Here is a 538-nt window from a genome sequence, read left to right on the forward strand (position 1 = left end):
ACTGCGTAGGGAGGGCAAGGCTTGACTGGGACTGTGGGCAACCACTGCAGTGGTGATTACAGCCAGGGAAAACGAGAGCCTTTTGGCCCACGTTCCGGATGGTGAGGTGCGATTCTAAGTCGCTTCCGAGACCCGGCTTTTGACGGGCTTCTCGGCTCTGCCAGCCCCAGCCATAAACCGGCACTCTACTGCCGCGCTGCCGAGGTCCTTCTATTCGTTCCGCCAGCCTGCAGGGCTGTCTTCCGCGGCGCCTGATCGCAGGGGTGACCGTCCTAGTCCCACGCTTAACCAAAGTGGCGAAATAGGGACAAGCGAGGACCCGACGGCAGGAGGAGGATGGCCCGGGCACTGCAGACCGTCAGGCCTGGCCGGCGGAGGCCGGGACACCCCAAGGCAGGGGGCGTGAGCTGTGTAGGTAGGTGCGACAAGGGCTGGAGGCTGCAGCCACGGCCATGTGAGAGGGGCTGCCCCGCCGCCGTTCGGCGGACGGCTGCGAGCTGGCGGGGGGCTGGGCCGGGGGCGGGGTGCGCCCGGGGGC

The sequence above is a fragment of the Panthera onca genome, chromosome F2, assembly GCF_046562875.1.
Source record: "Panthera onca isolate mPanOnc1 chromosome F2, mPanOnc1 haplotype 2, whole genome shotgun sequence".
Lineage (NCBI taxonomy): Eukaryota > Metazoa > Chordata > Mammalia > Carnivora > Felidae > Panthera > Panthera onca.